The following is a 6,000-nucleotide window of genomic DNA, read 5'->3' on the forward strand; positions in this document are numbered from 1 at the left end:
ACAGACGCTTCAGGTTACATACGCTTCAGGTTACAGACTCCACTAACCCAGAAATAGTACCTCGGGTTAAGAACTTTGGTTCAGGATGAGAACAGAAATCGTACTCTGGCGGTGCGGCAGCAGCGGGAGGCCCCATTAGCTGGTGCTTCAGGTTAAGAACAGTTTCAGGTTAAGAACGGACCTCCGGAACGAATTAAGTACATAACCAGAGGTACTAATAAAGCTGTATTCGACGGATGAAAGTATATGGTGTTTTACATGATTGAGAATTGTGGACTCAGGGACAGAGAATTATAAAGCATCAAAAATGAGATGTGGAAAATGTGGAAACAACAAGGAGAGGCCGGAATGAGATGTGGAGATATGCTTCAGAGATCCAGACCGTGGGGAGCTCCGAAAAATTAATAATTATAATTTGGACTATAATTTGGTCTTTTTTATTTTAATTGGAGTATTATGATTGGATATATTAATTGGATGTTTTTTATTGGAAAATCAATAAAAATGATTTTTAAAAAAAGGAAGTGGAAAGTTCCCCTAGAAATTTAGGACACCTAAGTCAAAACTATTTTACAGCTGCCATGCTCCATATTATTAAAAAAGGCTTGTGACTACTAAAGTAGCTTAAATAAATTCTAAATTGACAAAAACACCTAAATACACAAACATGTTTTGCTATGGAGTTAAACCATTAGAACCAGTGACTGTGGCATTGCAGTCAGATGGGTGGCATATACTACATCATCATCATCATCATCATCATCATCATCATCATCATTATTCAGACCCAGAGTCCAAATTTGGCACTCCAGTCCTCTCTGTCCAGCCCTCCCAACTCTCCCTAGGTCACACCCTCGCTGACTCAGCTGTGAGCCCTCAAGTGCTTTTGTCTGTATGTGATCATTCATCTTCTTTGGATAAGGGATGGAGAGATATGCCTGCATGTAGAAACATCTGGCTTTGCAGGGCCAGGATGCAACCCACAATACGAAGGTACAGATTACATTCATTGCCCTGCTCACCTTTACCTCAGGCTCCACCCGGGTGGCGCTGTGGGTTAAACCACAGAGCCTAGGGCTTGCCGATCAGAAGGTCGCAGTTCGAATCCCCGCGATGGGGTGAGCTCCCGTTGCTTGGTCCCTGCTCCTGCCAACCTAGCAGTTGAAAAGCACATCAAAGTGCAAGTAGATAAATAGGTACCGCCCTGGCGGGAAGGTAAATGGCGTTTCCGTGCACTGCTCTGGTTCGCCAGAAGCCGCTTAGTCATGCTGGCCACATGACCCAGAAGCTGTACGCCGGCTCCCTCGGCCAATAAAGCGAGATGAGTGCCGCAACCCCAGAGTCGGCCACGACTGGACCTAATGGTCAGGGGTCCCTTTACCCTTTACCTTATGCCCATCACTGACATGCAGCCCTCGTAAGATTTCCCATGGGGGAATGTTGCCCTCGGGCTGAAAAAGGGGTTCTCCACTCCTGCTTCGGAGAGCAATTTTCAGTTTGCAAAAACATTTGAAACAGTACTGTCAATTCCAGTGTTTGGCCTCACATTTAGATGCGTAGCATGTGTTTTTTCCAGGAACACAACGAGGCAGTCGTTGTAGTTTAAATTTTAATTGTAGCTAAGCTAAATGAAGTGCACTGAGTCATTTAAACTATCATAGAATATGCAATTATATTTTCCACAACAGACAGGAATCCTGTCTTTTCCACGTAGGAAAGGAATGTTGATTGGTGAGATTCCTGTTAAGACTGGGTTGACTGTTTTGACAGCGCGGCCAGATTAAAGTACAGACAGCACTCTATATAGGCAATGTTCCTTGCAACAGAAAAGCTCAGGTGGATTAATAAAAGGGATCGTCTCAGGGATGAAACAGTTTCATACCTATCAGTCTATGGTCATGACCCATACATTATGTAATAGTATCAGTGGTTTCAAATTTCAGTGGTACCTCCCTATGCCCTTCTTTATTCAGTGTGAGGTAAACAGATAACATTATCAGAATGGAAAAATCTGTCCATTTTAGTCCTCTAAGTTTCTCATTTTTCTCCAGTCTTAAATTCAGATCTCCACTGTGTGCAATAAATAAATAAAAATCCCTCTGAAAATGAGCATTTTGGTGTGAATTTCTCCTAACAAACACATTTTGTTTGCAGTTTTGACTAGTATACCAAGCAATTTCCCTGAATATAATGCATTTCGGTATGTTATTTTTCACTGTGTATTTTTGTACACATTTTTGTACAACTGCGTTACAAAATTCAGAGAAGTGCGAATTTCAATTCTCATATTCATTCAAGAAGTATACATTAGGTAGTTTGATTTAAATGCAAAAAAGAGAGAAAATCTTCTCCATCCTTATTTATGAATGATGTATCATACACATTATTCATAAACATTATATTCAGATGACAGAATAATCATGCCTATCCACCCTCATACTGATATCCGATTGCTGATAAGAACAAAATTATTCACTTCCCTAAATACCAAGGAGTGTCCTTTTGCTCTAACAATCTGCAGTGCCAAGTCAACCACAGGAAGGATTCCAAACAATATGAACCTGGTTGCAAAATATGATAAACATCAGTCTTGAAGGAAGTGAAGCTGCCCTGTTTAGGGAAGTTTTTAATGTTTGATGTTTTATTGTGTTTTTCATATATTCTGTTGGGAGCCGCCCTGAGTGGTTGGGGAAACCCAGCCAGATGGGCGGGGTATAAATAATAAATTATTTTTATAATTATTATAAACGTTCTCTTCAGTTTGGAGAGCAAAAATGTATTGTGAGTGAGGCTTCCCCTAACTGTGTGAGGTTCCACATGATGACTGACGTGTTCAAATTAGTGGCGGGAGTGGTAATAGCAAAACTGAAACAACATCAGTGGTTTTGACTCAGCCCTGCTTCTTACAAAATGGTGGCCAGCTTGTATCTTTCGGCTGGGAAGCCTGACATCACACACATATTTCTACTTTTTGTTTTAGAACATTGTTTGCCTACAATCAACGCTGGATTGGCGGCAGTATGGGCAGTTTCCGTGCACAGGGCACAATACTTGAGGGGGTCACAAAATGAAGAAGATCCATAATTGAGAAGATCCATTTTGGGGTGCCAAATTTTGGCCTTGCGCAGGGCGCCATATTACAAAAGATTAACAAAGCCCACCCCTGTAGGCATGCATTTGGACGCTTTGTAAAACGTCGTGATCAAAAAATGATGGTTCCTGAGATCAAGGAGCAGGTTTCAATCTATGTTTGGATGTAACTGGACACCATCTTGAAGCAAGACAGGATAACTGACCCTTTCAAAACTGCCCTATATGGTTGGTGTTTTTTGTTTTTGTATATAATTTTTAAATTAAATTTTCTCTTTTTCAATTTAAAGTACTCATTTTTACATCCTTAAGATATCAAAGACTTCCCTTCTTCTCTTTCCATGGTTCATTTGACATATCAAAAATCCCTGCATATTTTACAAAAACTATACCATTCAGTATTCCATTATTACATCTATCAAAACTTATTTACACTGCTAAATTTATCTGCCAACGTTTACAGCTGTACACAGTTATTTCCCATATATTCAATAAACGTTTTCCAATCTTCTCTAAACGTATGTTTTTCTTGTTCTCGTATTCTATATGTTAGGTCTGCAAGCTGCGCAAATTCTGTCAACTTAAGTTGCCATTCTTCTTTGGTTGGGACCATTTTTGGGCTAACGAAACACAGGCCGCAGTAGTGGCATACATAAATAACCTTTTTTAACACCTGGGAATTTCAGTCTGAATTATCCCCAACAGAAAGGACTCTGGTTTTTCTGGGAAAGTACTTTTAAACATATTTTTCCAATTCATTATGGATCATTTATTTAAAAATTACATTAACAGTGTTTGAATCCAGATCTCCCCAATCCAAGTCCAGCCCACTCTAACCATGTTATCCAATTGGTTTTAATGCTAGCATCAACAAAAGGGTGTCAGCAACAGAGCTATCCCAAGACATATTGTTTCTTGAGGTAAAGAAACAAGATGGCGGCGGCACCCCATTCCACATACAGAAACCAACCAGATTGAACATTTAATCTTATTTCAATACTGGCGATGGTGCAGCAATGTCCACCACAGCCGAGGAAACACAGGGCAGGCTGCAGAGCACACACAGTTCTGCCCTCAAGCAGGTGAGGAAGTGGGACTGCCATCACTGCTCCTCTAGTATATGCCTCCTGAGGCAGTTAACTCACTCAGCTTCATGATAGGGTCGGCCCTGTTCACATTCAGATATGCCCATCCTCATCCAAAGACATTTTAAAGTAGTCATCAACGTCTTTAAGTAATTTTTTAAGGCCACAATCCTATATCCACTTGCCTGGGGCTCAACACTATTGAGTTGAATGGACATGCGTAGGCTTGCAAAGTTAATGCCCAATAAAATTCAAAAGGGGAACCCATTAGATCAGGGGTCAGCAAGGTTTATCTTGCCTGGACCAGATCGGTCCCGCAGAGTGGGCCGGATCATGAGTGCTTGAGTGCGTGCGCGATTTTTGACATCTGTGCATGCACAGACGAGATTTTCGGTACCGCGGAAGCAAGTCCCTGCGCTGCGCTGTGCCGGTTTAGCGCAATGTGTGAGTGGGCAGCTCAGTTCGGGGCCAGTCAAACGACCTCCGCGGGCCGCTTCCGGCCCATGGGCCTTAGGTTGCTGACCCCTGCATTAGATTTATTAATGTAACTGGGGAAAGAGAACATAATACATGTTTGGGGAATACTTGCTTTGGTCAAGCAAATGGGTGAGAAAATCACCGCATTGGCCTGAATATAAGCCTCACTTTCCCCCCAAATTCCGACCGTGAAGAGTTAAAGTGCAGCTTATATTCGCAACCTTATGGTATGCAGCCAGGAGCACAGGGCAAACAGCACCAGGAGTGAAGCAAAGAGGCACCCGCCCCAAGCGTAGTCCCCTGTCTTTTCCCCCCAAAGCCGGGAAGGGAGAGAGCGAGGAAGGGGGAAAGCCGCCAGCAAGGCAGTGTGGCTCCCCCCCCCCCAAATATGCAACCAGGAGCAGCGAGGAATGGAGCGGCTTATATTCGGATATTTTTTCTTTCCCCCCCCCCTCCAATTTTAAAGGTGTGGCTTATATTCAGGTGCAGCTTATATTCGGGCCAATACGGTACCTGAAATTTGTTGGCAATCATTGCACATGATGTGTTTTAATTGTGTGCAGATGACATCACTTAAATCTTGTTATTGTCTTTTGACATTTTAAACAGGCTTAAAATAGTTTATAGCTCTCAGAATAGACCTTTCCAGAGAGGCTGGATTCATTAAGATGCCATTTTGCTTGTTTTTTCAGGCTATGCCTGCATTTTAAATTGAGGAAGTGGCACCATCTGCTGGATGATAATGAAAGCTTTGTTCCACTTTTTGTAAAAAGCCAGTCATTGTACTTTTCTTCACCCATTTCTCGACTTCAAGGTAGTTGAGAGTTCAAAGAAATGAGAACCATTCAAACTTCAGCCTAAAAAAAACAATTGAAGTTTTATCTTAGGCTCTGATGTGTAGCAGCACAAAATTCATTGTATCACTAGGCATGAAATTCAATTCAATTTGCATTTAAAGGCAAATTTACCTATGTTGCTCTTTCTGAAGCTATATGTGAACTGAAGCACAGCCATTTTTCAAAAATTTGCACTTCTCTGAATTTTGCAATGCACTTTTCCAGCCAACTAACGTGCACAAAAAATGTATAAACTGGGTGGTGCATGTGAAAACTGATATGCTAGTGAAAATAGCATACAAAAATGCATTATATGAGGGAAAATTGCTTTGCAAAAGTGCAGGTGTTAGGCAAAATTGCACACAAAACTATGTGTATTAGAAGAAATTTGCGCTAAAAATGCTTGCGAATTTTCAAACCTGGTTCCAGCCCTGAAGGAGGGACATGACTTCCTTCCTGCAAGAAGCGGTCCACAATGCACCACAGCAGAAATGGGCTTATGCAAAACTGTG

At 41.7% G+C, this 6,000-nt stretch overlaps 1 long non-coding RNA gene across 1 annotated transcript in view; it reads left to right on the forward strand.

Annotated features, from left to right (window-relative positions):
• The window catches only part of LOC310744034, a 13,447-nt gene extending 7,874 nt beyond the window's left edge, over nucleotides 1-5,573 (forward strand). The window contains exon 3 of the long non-coding RNA XR_014539366.1: nucleotides 5,345-5,573. This is a non-coding gene — a long non-coding RNA (uncharacterized lncRNA). The remainder of the gene's footprint in view (nucleotides 1-5,344) is intronic.
• Nucleotides 5,574-6,000: the final 427 nt, after the last annotated feature.

This window comes from Podarcis filfolensis (genome assembly GCF_964270895.1).
Source record: "Podarcis filfolensis genome assembly, chromosome: 10".
In the NCBI taxonomy this organism is placed as follows: Eukaryota; Metazoa; Chordata; class Lepidosauria; order Squamata; family Lacertidae; genus Podarcis; species Podarcis filfolensis.